The following is a 13875-nucleotide window of genomic DNA, read 5'->3' on the forward strand; positions in this document are numbered from 1 at the left end:
GTTGGCAATAATGGAGGCCAAACGTTTTCTGTAACTCTTCACAAGCTTTTCACACACTGTTGCTGGTATTTTGGCCCATTCCTTCATGCAGATCTCCTCTAGAGCAGTGATGTTTTGGGGCTGTCGTTGGGCAACACGGACTTTCATTTCCCTCCTCACCCCGTGGCATCAAAATGATAACAAGAACGGTGAGAAAAAATCCCAGAATCACACGTGGGACCTGGAGAATGACCTACAGAGAGCTGGGACCACAGTAACAATGGCTACTATCAGTAACACAATGCACCGCCAGGGACTCAAATCCTGCACTGCCAGACGTTTCCCCCTGCTGAAGAAAGTACATGTCCAGGCCCGTCAGCGGTTCGCTAGAGAGCATTTGAATGATCCAGAAGAGGACTGGGGGAATGTGTTATGGTCAGATGTAACCAAAATAGAACTTTTTGGTAGAAACACAGGTTCTCGTGTTTGGAGGAAAAAGAATACTGAATTGCACCATACCCACTGTGAAGCATGGGGGTGGAAACATTATGCTTTAGAGCTATTTTTCTGCAAAAGGACCAGGACGACTGATCTGTGTAAAGGAAAGAATGAATGGGGCCATGTATCGAGAGATTTTGAGTGACAATCTTCTTCCATCAGCAAGGGCATTGAAGATGAGATGTGGCTGGGCCTTTCAGCATGACAATGATCCCAAACACACAGCCAGGGCAACAAAGGAGTGGCTTCGTAAGAAGCATTTCAAGGTCCTGGAGTGACCTAGCCAGTCTCCAGATCTCAACCCCATAGAAAATCTGTGGAGGGAGTTGAAACTCCTTGTTGCCCAATGACAGCCCCAAACCATCACTGCTCTAGAGGAGATCTGCATGAAGGAATGGGCCAAAATACCAGCAACAGTGTGTGAAAAGCTTGTGACGAGTTACAGAAAACGTTTGGCCTCCGTTATTTCCAACAAAGGCTACATAACAAAGTATTGAGATTAACTTTTGGTATTGACCAAATACTTACTTTCCCCCATGATTTGCAAATAAATTATTTAAAAATCAAACAGTGTGATTTTCTGTTTTTTTCCCCATATTCTGTCTCTCATGGTTGAGGTTTACCCATGTTGACAGTTACGGGCCTCTCTAATATTTTCAAGTGGGAGAACTTGCACAATAAGTGGTTGACTAAATACTTACTTGCCCCACTGTATCTAAAATAGTTGCGTAACCGCCCGTTTTTTTTTTTTTTTTTTTTTTTTTTTCTCTTTTAACAAAGAATCGAGACAGTTTTGTGTTCATATCTATGAACAATTTGGGGATTTAAGCATTTATTCACAAGAATTATTGCCAGAAAAGCCCTGTTTACATCAGGTGGCTGCTAGCCTCATTTGCTAACAGAGTAGCATTGTACTTACATATTTTCGTAAAATAAACGCTAAATGCAGGTTGTTTTTTTTGTTTTGTTTTGCTTTTAACCAAGAATCGAGACTGTTTTACGTCCATATCTATGATGAATTCTGGGATTTAAGCATTTATTCACAAGAATATTTGCCAGAAAAGCTGCGTTTATGTCAGGCGGCTGCTAGCCTCATTCACTACAACTATATAACACACTATACAACTGTGTAATGACAATAAAGGGCTATTCTATTCTATAATTCTATAATCTTTCACAAAATTTGCTATTATGATTTTTTTGTATTAAGATGGAAAAAGTAACTGAATCAATTTACCCCTCATTGGTTCACTTTACCCCTTTAATTTTTCTAGTCGGTCTCAGTTTGCACTTTAGATGAGTTAAAGTAGGACACAATACCACTTTTTTTTTTTTAACTAGTTATATTTTCAATACTATTCATCCTGAGTACATTCTGATCATTTGCATCGCTAGGAAACATCCTAAATTAATGGGAAATGTGTAAACTTTACTGGTTTGTTGTTTTAGCTTGCTTTGAGGAACGCAAATGTAAAAAAAAATTCTCACATTGCCCCAGTCTCCTTTGTTATTGTTGTTTTTTTTTTTTTAAATCTGTTACCATGGCTTTGCATAATCGTGTTACTGCTGAAAACCCTAATTTAAAAGTGTTACTGGCAGCACGGAAACGTGGCCAATGTTATAAACACACGAAAACAGCTTTTAAAAAGCAATAATAACTAATTATTAACATGACAATGCCGTTTTCAATCTGTATCATGTTCCCTCTACATCTGAATGTACTTTATATAATACTGTACTTTTATCTTGATCTACAAAAAGTGGAATTCATATGTGTGTCACAACATTCTAACTGTTGTACTGTATTTTGTAAAAAGAACCAAGCAGGGTGAGGCGGCTTTCGGTTATTATGCTCCTCACTTATGGAACAAATTACCTGAAGATTAGGAGGTGTGTTTAAAATGGTGAGGTCCTTTAAATCAGGGCTAAAAACGCAATTGTTTACCACAGCGTATTCATAATTCTCCATATTGTTCAAATAACACATTGTATGACTTTTGCTTTTCATCCTTCTGTTTTGTATGATTTTATTTTTTATTTCTTAATTGTGTCTTAGTGATTTTCATGTGATGGAAAGCACTTTGAATTACCGTGTGTTTAATTTTGCTATACAAATAAAATAGTGTATATCATCCATTATTAGCTCATCATTATGTTTATGTATTCGAAATCAAGAAAAGTGAGGGGGAAAAGCAATTCCCAGACAGAAAATTTTAAGTTTCCATCAGGCCTGACAGCAAAATTCTGCTGTGTAATGTTAAAACGAAAGATTTACTCAGGTGTCTTTGTTTGACATTTTCATATAATGTCAGGATCTTTGGGAGAGGGCAAACACTGGAGGCGAGGTGAATCTCTGGTGCTGAGACAAGCATATACACAAACACACACATACTCACACAGGCCTGCAGGACTCATCTTTCTCTCACCTCTGTGCCAAAACGGGCCAGAAGAGGATGAGTCTGTCGAAAGGGAAGGAGCATAAACTTTGGTCTGATGAGACTAGCAAAAAGCAGTCACCTAGCTCAGCTCTCTCGTGACAATGCAGATCTAGCATGGCCACAGAAGCCTGCCGCATTCTGTTTTACAAGCACATTCATTTGTGAGCTCTCTGCGATGGATCAATAGATAGGTGTATACAATTTGTTTTTTTTTTTAAGTATGTACAGTGGGGAGAACAAGTATTTGATACACAGTCAATGGGAAAACCCATTGGCAGTGTATCAAATACTTGTTCTCCCCACTGTATATTGTAACTGTGTTAACTGAACACAAATGAGATACCTCTGCAGAAAGCATTGTTGTTTTTGGCACCCATTCTAATTTTCGTCTTAGACTCAGTCTTTTGTACGAAAATACTTATTACCGTATTTTCGGACCACAAGTCGCACCCGAGTATAAGTCGCACCAGCTATAAAATGCCCAATGAAGAGGAAAAAAACGTATTTAAGTCGCCCTGGAGTATAAGTCGCACTTTGGGGGGAAATTTACTTGATAAAATCCAACAAATAGAACAGATATGTCTTCTTGAAAGGCAATCTCAAATAGAAATACAAGAAAAAGTGTACAGTATGACAATGTTGCATGATGCATGTACAACGAAATGCGAACGTGGCCGATATGTTGCTATTAAGAGTTATTCAAATAACTATAGCATAAAGAATATGCTAACAAGTTTACCAAAGCATCAGTGTCACTCCAAAACACCATAATAACATGTGAAATGATATAATAATGTGTTGATAATTTCACACATACGTCGCTCCAGAGTATAAGTCGCACCCCAGCCAAAACTATGAAAAAAAACAGTGACTTATAGTCCGAAATATATGATAGTCTATGTCATATTCTCGTCATTTCAAAATGTGCTGGTCTTCGTATCGTTTTCGTCTAGCTTTGGTCGACGTACACTCAAAATGTTTTCGTCTGCAAAGTTAAAAAGTTTTCGTTCCAAAATAGATAAATAAATATATAAAGTTTTTCCAACAATTTGGAATGAACATTGACAGGCGAGCACATATTGTAGTGTCTACAAATACAATGCCAACTTGGTAATGATAATACACTATCAACAGGAAAACAGTACATTATTTTCAATTACTAATAACCACCTTGGCGCCACGAACTGTATGAAAAAATAGTTGCCCAAGAGTTTAAGACGCTCTCCAGGCTAAATACTAATGCTCACAAGAATGCGAATGCTATGCTAACGCTCCGAGTTGCGTTGAGTGTGTGATGATCACTCAGCACAGACCTTTAAAGGCTAAAGCAACATTGCATATTCTCTCTTGCTAAGATAATTTGATTTTGAATCTGATTTTTTTGTGGCCTACATTTTTGGAGGGAAGTAGCAAGATTTTTTTGTTCTTAATTAGATGAGAATAGGGGTGGGATTAAATAAGTTGTCTTCTTCCCACTCCTTTTCAGGCATGTAGTTGATGTTGCAATGTTACTTAGCTTTGCTGCTCTTTTTTGTTACATGATTATATGAGCTGTATATACAGTGCCTTGCAAAAGTATTCGGCCCCCTTGAACCTTGCAACCTTTCGCCACATTTCAGGCTTCAAACATAAAGATATAAAATTTTAATTTTTTGTCAAGAATCAACAACAAGTGGGAATCAATCGTGAAATGGAACAAAATTTATTGGATAATTTAAACTTTTTTAACAAATAAAAAACTGAAAAGTGGGGCGTGCAATATTATTCGGCCCCCTTGCGTTAGTACTTTGTAGCGCCACCTTTTGCTCCAATTACAGCTGCAAGTCGCTTGGGGTATGTTTCTATCAGTTTTGCACATCGAGAGACTGACATTCTTGCCCATTCTTCCTTGCAAAACAGCTCGAGCTCAGTGAGGTTGGATGGAGAGTGTTTGTGAACAGCAGTCTTCAGCTCTTTCCACAGATTCTCGATTGGATTCAGGTCTGGACTTTGACTTGGCCATTCTAACACCTGGATACGTTTATTTTTGAACCATTCCATTGTAGATTTGGCTTTATTTTTTGGATCATTGTCCTGTTGGAAGATAAATCTCCGTCCCAGTCTCAGGTCTTGTGCAGATACCAACAGGTTTTCTTCCAGAATGTTCCTGTATTTGGCTGCATCCATCTTCCCGTCAATTTTAACCATCTTCCCTGTCCCTGCTGAAGAAAAGCAGGCCCAAACCATGATGCTGCCACCACCATGTTTGACAGTGGGGATGGTGTGTTCAGGGTGATGAGCTGTGTTGCTTTTACGCCAAACATATCGTTTTGCATTGTGGCCAAAAAGTTCAATTTTGGTTTCATCTGACCAGAGCACCTTCTTCCACATGTTTGGTGTGTCTCCCAGGTGGCTTGTGGCAAACTTTAAACGAGACTTTTTATGGATGTCTTTGAGAAATGGCTTTCTTCTTGCCACTCTTCCATAAAGGCCAGATTTGTGCAGTGTACAACTGATTGTTGTCCTATGGACAGACTCTCCCACCTCAGCTGTAGATCTCTGCAGTTCGTCCAGAGTGATCATGGGCCTCTTGGCTGCATCTCTGATCAGTTTTTTCCTTGTTTGAGAAGAAAGTTTGGAAGGACGGCCAGGTCTTGGTAGATTTGCAGTGGTCTGATGCTCCTTCCATTTCAATATGATGGCTTGCACAGTGCTCCTTGAGATGTTTAAAGCTTGGGAAATCTTTTTGTATCCAAATCCAGCTTTAAACTTCTCCACAACAGTATCTCGGACCTGCCTGGTGTGTTCCTTGGTTTTCATAATGCTCTCTGCACTTTAAACCGAACACTGAGACTATCACAGAGCAGGTGCATTTATACCGAGACTTGATTACACACAGGTGGATTCTATTTATCATCATCGGTCATTTAGGACAACATTGGATCATTCAGAGATCCTCACTGAACTTCTGGAGTGAGTTTGCTGCACTGAAAGTAAAGGGGCCGAATAATATTGCACGCCCCACTTTTCAGTTTTTTATTTGTTATAAAAGTTTAAATTATCCAATAAATGTTGTTCCACTTCACGATTGTGTCCCACTTGTTGTTGATTCTTGACAAAAAAATTACATTTCATATCTTTATGTTTGAAGCCTGAAATGTGGCGAAAGGTTGCAAGATTCAAGGGGGCCGAATACTTTTGCAAGGCACTGTATTTGTTGTCTTGACAAGGAATAATGGCCTGAAATAAAAGGATGAAATGAAATGAAAATGAAATGAAATAAGAAAGCAAATCTTACCATGTGTTTTAAGACAAGAAAGCCTGGAGAGGACGGTGAGTCGGGGTGGGTGCAGCACGTCACATGAGTGACACAACTAGAGCTGAAACGAATACTCTTGCAACTCGAGTTTAAAAACTGATCGGAGTAATTTTATTCGCCTCGAGTAATCGTTTAATTTTGACAGCTCTAAGCATCACGTTTTGCCCGGACTTCTTTTAATGGGGGACAACGCGCTGATGTCACGTGTGTAGAGGAAGAAGCAACAGAAAAAAAAAAAAAAAAAAAACTTACTGCAGCCGACAGCCGCTACAAATGACGCCAACGTTGCTAAAAACTAGCCCGCATGATGCTACGGTGGTAGCAGGTAGCGTCTGATGTGTCTCATAGAGATCACATGTATGTTGAACTAGATGCGAAATGACAGAGTGGCGTTAGTAAACATCTGCCATCTTAAAGCAGTAGACTTCTATGCGCTAATAAATAAGTTTAACTTTACTGTCACTCGCTCACGTAACGTTAGCCCTGCGGAGGGCTAGGTTTCTCTTAATTATGACCTCTGTCGATGCATGGCTAAAGTGTCTTACATACAGGCTTTATTTAATCTGTGAAAACAGCGCTGTAGAGTGATGAGGGTGTAAAATAAAAACTTAATAATGCTAACTGTCAATTTTAGCTCAGTAGTCATTGCTGGATAAAACACCAAGTAGCACTGGTCCCTAATGTGCTCCAATACAGCAGGTATCATACATTTATTTTGAACACTGCAAAAACTCAAAATCCTATAAGGACTTACAGTTTAGACTAACTTAAAACTTAACTAGAACTTAAAAATAGCTTGACACAAATAGAAATACAATTGAAACACGTGTGAAAAACACCTAACTTTTAAGTGATGTGTGTTACTAAGCGTAGTGGCATTTTTAGGTAAGAAATATATATATATATATATATATTTTATAAAATCTAAAAGTTTTTTGAGTGAAAGCAGTGAATTAGTCTTTTCATTTATTCTAGTTACATCTGAGATGCAATTGTTGGCTGTTTTCAACAATGTACATCGAAAATAAAGACATTGATTGACTGAAAATGGTTCAATATTAGATGAAATGTCTTGTTTTCTCACGTATATTTATAATTGCTCTTCACCTAAAAATATATATGTTTATCCGATTAATCGATAGGATTTTCAGTCGATTACCCGATTACTAAAATATTCGATAGCTGCAGCCCTAGACACAACCAAACACTACTACAATGCAGGCTAACCACACATACAATAGGAAAATGTCACACAATGTGAACATTTGTTGGAAGCAAGGGCGTAGGTTTGGTCTCAATATTGGTAGTGACGATATAACAGCATTACCTGCATGTACACTTTTTGCTGGGGACGGGACATTAATAAGACCAAGCAGATTGCGTGAACGGGGTCAGGGCTACATTTCTCATGAATATGCTGATGTTTCCTACGTAAAAAGGAAAAAAGTGAAAGTTGTCTTCATAGGAGAAAGTCATTTTTCAAAATAATTCCTTCTTCATAAGACCAAACAGTTTGGGTGAAAGGGGTTCAGGGCTACATTTCTCACTATTATGAACCTAATTAATCGATAGGCTAAATAATCAATGCAAATTAAATCTGCATCGATTTATACTAACTTTCATGTGTATTGGTTCAGGTGATACACAGTTCAATTCAACCCCCCCCCCCCAAAAAAAAAACAAAAACAAAAACAAAAACAAAACTACCACAGAAACATTTCCAAAACCAGAATAAATGTCTGGATTAAATGAACAAATTTATAAGTGCAATATTTGAACACAAATTATAATAAGATGCACAACAAATAAAAACTTATTAATAATTTCTTAATTATCCAGGAATGCAAATAATACATATTTGTCTTAAGACCACTCAATGTTATCTGTCTAAATAAATAAAATATAACTGAAAAACCTTCTTAGTCAGGGAATAACAAAAATAGATAAAAAGGTAGAACACTATTGCTTTCGTTCACCGGCACAGCTAAACTAAACAAAAACTGAAAGCTCCTTTGTGCTGCTTTAAGACCAAATAAAAAAAATAAAAATGAAAATGGGAGAGAAGGGACAAACCTCAGTTCACTATATTTCCCACAGTTTAATTAACGTTAACAGTCGAAAACACATACAGGTGGACACTTCTCTCTAAGCAGCTTCCTACTCGGGTTTTGCCGGTTAGCAAGTTTACACACAGTTAATGTTACGGGTCACAGTTTAATGTTATGATTACTCTGATGCAGGTGGGACTTTCAGTAGCATAATTAGTGGTGTGTTCCCCACCGCCACAACATTGACTTGTTTTTACTAGGGCTGTCAAAATTATCGCGTTAACGGGTGGTAATTAATTTTTTAAATTAATCACGTTAAAATATTTGACGCAATTAACGCACATGCCCCGCTCAGACAGATTTAAATGACAATACAGTGAAATGCCCACATGTTAATTGTGTTTTATGGAGTTTTGCCGCCCTCTGCTGGCGCTTGGGTGCGACTGATTTTATAGGCTTCAGCACCCATGAGCATTGTGTAAGTAATTATTGACATCAACAATGGCGGGCTACTAGTTTATTTTTTGATTGAATTGTTTACAAATTTTATTAAAACGAAAACATTAAGGGGCTTTTAATATAAAATTTCTATAACTTGTACTAACATTTATCTTTTAAGAACTACAAGTCTTTCTATCCATGGATTGCTTTCACAGAATGTTAATAATGTTAATGCCATCTTGTTGATTTATTGTTAGAATAAACAAATACAGTCCCTATGTACCGTATGTTGAATGTATATATCCATCTTGTGTCTTATCTTTCCATTCCAACAATAATTTACAGAAAAATATGGCATATTTTAGAGATGGTTTGAATTGCGATTAATCACGATTAATTAATTTTTAAGATGTGATTAATTCGATTAAAACTTGTAAGGTGAATTATTTTTTGGGTTGCACCTGCATTTATCCTGTGTGGGGCCGTATAGCAACATACAGACCAATAACGTTAATTCACAATGCTGCCGCCACACAGGAAGTGGTCGAGTGTGACACTTAGCGATGTGCTTGGTGTTGGAGGAGGAGAGCGAGGCGCCAAATGAAACACCGGGACTGTGGGAAATGACACTGGCTATTACACCTCTGACTTTTACATCTCACTTAGTACCTAAGCTTCTGTAGAAAAGGAGTGGGGGTTCTTTTTTTCAATCATGCAATATTCATGGCTTAGGAAATAATAAATAAATGTAAAATGCCACCCACAGATGAAAGTGCCCACATTTGCAACCTCACAGCCAAACTTTATGAGCAACTTAGTAGGCCTTTTTCATACTCCTTTTACACATAAAAAAGGATGCATGTTTATTTCTTTGGCCTAAACCAGATTATTCCCTAGAAAAATGAGAAAGCAAAATTGCCCTGAATGGGTTCAAGTAAATTTCTTATATTTGTCTGAGCAACTTGGTGTTTTCCCAAAGGTTATAGTGACCATCACAAAATGCTCCAAGATTGATGATTTGACCCATTTAAATGGAATCTTGTGCAACATTTAGAACAACCAAGGAGACACTGAAGAAGTCTTTTAACTGCCCCTTAAACTGACTTGGTTTGTTTTTCTCTGCTTGCTGTGAACTCGGGTCCAGACTTCTGGACATGGAGACAGACTCTCATTGCTGGCTGCAGTAGGAACGAGGCGTTCGAAATTTGGTTAGTAACACAAAGCAGCCACAACACAACACCGCAGACCTACGGAAGCTTGCATGTAGCTGTTACACACTATCGGCCTTTAATGTTTATTTTTGTTTTGTTGCGTATCTTTGGAAACAGGTTACCCAATATGGAATTAGCACTAGTAACTCATCTGCGCTATTTAAATGCACTGTAGCACTTCCATTTAAAACCCCAAAATAGTGAGTACCGTGTGTGAAATCTAATAACTATTCCGTGTCACAAATGCAACCCCTCTCATCAGAGAAACACCACTGCAAAATATAAGCACAATAAAGTAATTAAAATATGCAACTGCTACTATATTGACATGTTCACATGATGTGTACTTATGCTGTGTATCCATGGCTGACAAATAATAAATTGGACAAAAGCCCCACATTCAGGCAAACACGAACATTATCGAGAAAAAAAAAAAAAAAGAAAAGAAAAAGAAAAAAAAAATCTACAAATAGCATACATTATCATTTGAGAAGTCACAAATTGTGTTCTTTAAATTGATTTGAAAATGTTTTAATGTGTGCTGTGCTCTGGAAATTCAGGCTTCAGAATAGTGCATTTTGGCAGCATAGGTATTAGTTTTCACATTTTTTTTTCATACAAATCCAACATTTTAAAGGGCAACTGAAGACCTTTCCGGATTTTGGCGTAATTTTACGAATATAAACTTTGGACGAGTTCGTCAAAACAACCATGACATTATCAACACGTAATTGTAAGGATAATTTGCGTTTTTGTAGTTTTTTTGCACTCCATTAATGGTCCCTTCGCAAACCCGGAAGTGTGACGTAGATTCCCTGACGCAACAGAGAAGACTATCCACAGCTAGCATAGCAGCAACAACGATGTCAGTGATATTTCCACCAAAGGTAACCATTCAGGATCGCTCTTTCGTGACGCTACCGATGGCAAAGGCTCCCAGGAAAGATGAACTACAATTAATCCCTACATGTTTGAACCTGAGGCGTCAGATGACAACGATTTGTTTGACACAGCAGATGTCGTCATGACGCCAATTGATAGCTCAACACTTCACGAACGAGAGAGTGAGTGGTAAGCCTAAATCCAGCATCGTGATTTTTTTATTTGAGAGAATGCGATTACATGGTTGTATATTTTTCTATGCTCTCCACATAGCTAAAACTGGATATTAGGTAATGGGACAGCTCCTACCGATCTGAATATGGTAAAGCTAGCCCAAATGTGGCTAAATGAATGATATGTTATTGATTTTTCAAAATAAATGACAAAACGATTTTATTTTCCAGGTGTTGCTGTAAAGCGTCAAGTAATTACCCTTCCAAGAGTATGCCTGTGTCGTCAGGAGATCCCAGACGTGAGAGCCAAACTTGAGGAGGCTGAAGCACTGACAGGGGCATGAATTACATTAAAAAAAATAAAACCATAAATTGTAAACAACATTGACATATTTTGTTGACTGTTTAATGTATTCTATTGGTATATAATATATTGTAATTATATTACATTCTGAAAAAAATATTCAATAGGCCACAATAATAAATTATACCAGATTTATGTTGAATCAGCATCAGCTTTCGCTGTCAGATTGTGACACAACATATAAGCTAAGTTATACCAAGCACACGATGGCACACATCAAAGAACATAAATTTAGTAAGCAACACAAAGTTAGGATAGCAACGGACTAGCGCAACGGTGAAAAATGATAATGGCAGTGGGAAATATGTATTTACTCTTTTCTGTAGCATTAAGTGTTCTCTATACAAAGATAAATCATTATTAAAATATGAAGGTAACTAGATTTTTCTTTCAAAAATGTGTACAGTATATATGACTAGTTTATGATTTCATGTCATCAACATTTGCTACATTTATTTCTCCTAAATCATCTTCATCTGATGTCGCAGACGGAAGAAATTCAGCACCTGGCAGGCCTCATAGGATCTCTTCAGTCGTCATCGCTGGACACCGCATCACTTGGGTCATCATATGACTCGACCCACTCTCTGCTGATTTTGGGAAACTGGGTGGCGACTGACTTGCAACCCTTTTTTCATCGTGTTGAAGGTTTCCGCCACTTAATTTTTTATGTTTGGCTTCCTGGGGGGGAAAAAAAGTCACAGCAGCATGAAAATATTGGATGAATCCTAATTTTAATTTAATAACTTTTAAATATAATTTCTTGGTGATCAAATAATAATGCCCCAGTCAAATCAGCATCTATTTGATGCTATTGTTCCTTCTTCAAAAAAAAAAAAAAAAAAATGTCGCGTTTCAACAAACAGACAGTAGGAGTCCCCCTCGTTTATCAACAGAAGTGCATCAAATTTTAGAATCATAAAAGCCAGTAAAGGTCTCTACTTACGTTTTTGTAAAACCAATTTTGCATTGTTGTAGGTTTTCAAAGCTGTCGTCGCTGAAATGATGAAAACAATGAGCTCATTGGGCACCTGTATGCATGCTCACAAAAACGGTCCGAACCTTTGCAGGAGAAGTTTTTGGGGACCACTCATAGAGTCTCGAGTCTTCCTGTGAGCAATTCATCACTACACATCGAGATGGCATGACGAATCTCGCGAGTAAAACCCAGAAAATGTATGCAATATATGGCGAGGATAGCGTGGTGCTATATTTCCGTGTTCAGAGTGGTGGCGAGGCTCCCTGGAAGTTACGTCATCAGGCAGCGATCGGCAGGGCGGCGCGTCCCTCGTTGCTATGGTGTTGCTATGGCCATAACTCAAAAACTACGCGGTCAATTATTTATTTATTTATTATAAAACACGTAAATGGTGAATTTTTTTTTGTATGGACGCAGAAATGTCCAAATTACTACGTTTTTTTGCCAAAAAACAGGCAGTTGGCCGAAAACTATCTGATCAATTGAATGTAAACTTATGCTACTGTGTATGGATACAACATAGCGGCCATCACAAAACAAAGAGCTTTTTAAGGTGAAATTCTTGCAAATAAATGCGTACATCCCTGAATTTTTATGGGTATGAACATAAACAGTCTAGATCCTTGGTTAAAAGCATAAAAACAGGCAGTTTTAATTCATTTTACGTAAATATTTCGAGCTAAAATTACACTAGTTTTTTCCATGCATTTTTTTCACGACATTTCAAAGTGCATGCATCGGGCAATTTTATATAACAATTACCTTGAATCCTCGACTAAATCACTCTTGAGACACTCCTGCCTGGTTGTATGCAGTAAAACTTTCGTCCTTTTTCCACCTAAATCCGGCGTTTGAACGCAGCGTGTGTTTGAGTTCATCACAGTGAAAGCCAAACGCTCTGCCTGGTTCGGACCCCAATGGGAAGGCGTGGCGCTACGTTTGTGGGAGCTGTCTTGTCAACTGATGGTGAAGTCTATGTATAATTATAATGATAGCTAATATTTAAGTTTTTTAAATGACCAAAAATAGTCACTTGCACTATAAATGGTGCCAACTTTTGAAAGTTGTATGAAAAAGTATCTGTACCTTTTGGAATTTCTCACATTTCTGCACATAATCACCATCAAATGTGATCTTATCTTGTCAAAATCACACAGATGAAAATACAGTGTCTGCTTTAACTAAAACCACCCAAACATTTATAGGTTGAGGATAGCATGCAAACAATGGCAGAAGGGGGAAAATAAGTAAGTGAACCCTCTGCCTAAGAAGACTTAAAGAGCAATTGAAACCATTTTTTACCAAACATTTTAAGTCAGGTGTGTGCCCAATCACTGATGAGTGTTTTAAAGCTGCCCTGCCCACTATAAAACACACACCGGGTAAGAATTGTCTTGATGAGAAGCATCATGGCTCGGTCAAAAGAGCTGTCTTAAGACCTGCGATCAAGGATTGTTGATTTGTATAAAGCTGGGAAAAAATACAAAACCATCTCTAAAAGTCTGGATGTTTATCAATCGACAGTCAGAGATGTTGTCTATCAATGGAGAGAGTTTGGCAATGT

Source organism: Corythoichthys intestinalis, chromosome 10, assembly GCF_030265065.1.
Source record: "Corythoichthys intestinalis isolate RoL2023-P3 chromosome 10, ASM3026506v1, whole genome shotgun sequence".
NCBI classification, from domain to species: Eukaryota; Metazoa; Chordata; class Actinopteri; order Syngnathiformes; family Syngnathidae; genus Corythoichthys; species Corythoichthys intestinalis.